Genomic DNA, 396 nt, shown 5'->3' with positions numbered 1-396 from the left:
CCAGGGGTCCCGCAATGACCTCAGCTAATTCCCTCAGTACTCTAGGGTGGAGATCGTCCAGACCAGCTGATTTGAATTCATCCAGTCCCTTCAGACATTCCCTAACTAGTTCCTCTCTGACCCTTGGCCTAGGTGCGCTTCCCCTGGGGTCTAAGGGGGGTCCAGAGGGGGGGGTGGCTGTTCCAGTCTCTGCTCAGGAAAATGGAGGCAAACAAGTCGTTAAATAGGTTAACTTTGTCATCTGGTGTGACGACCGAATTTCCTAGCTTGTCTTGCAGGGGCCCCCTGTTACCCATAACATTCTTTTTGTGTCCTATGTATTTAAAAATGGACTTCTTGTTGTCCTTGATCCCAGAAGCTAGTCCCAGTTCCATCTCCACCTTGGCCTTCCTGACT

The sequence above is a fragment of the Gavialis gangeticus genome, unplaced genomic scaffold (genome assembly GCF_001723915.1).
Source record: "Gavialis gangeticus isolate Ggan-Ray unplaced genomic scaffold, GavGan_comp1, whole genome shotgun sequence".
NCBI classification, from domain to species: Eukaryota; Metazoa; Chordata; order Crocodylia; family Gavialidae; genus Gavialis; species Gavialis gangeticus.
The sequence above is the reverse complement of the archived record's forward strand: the minus strand, read 5'-3'. Positions refer to the sequence as shown.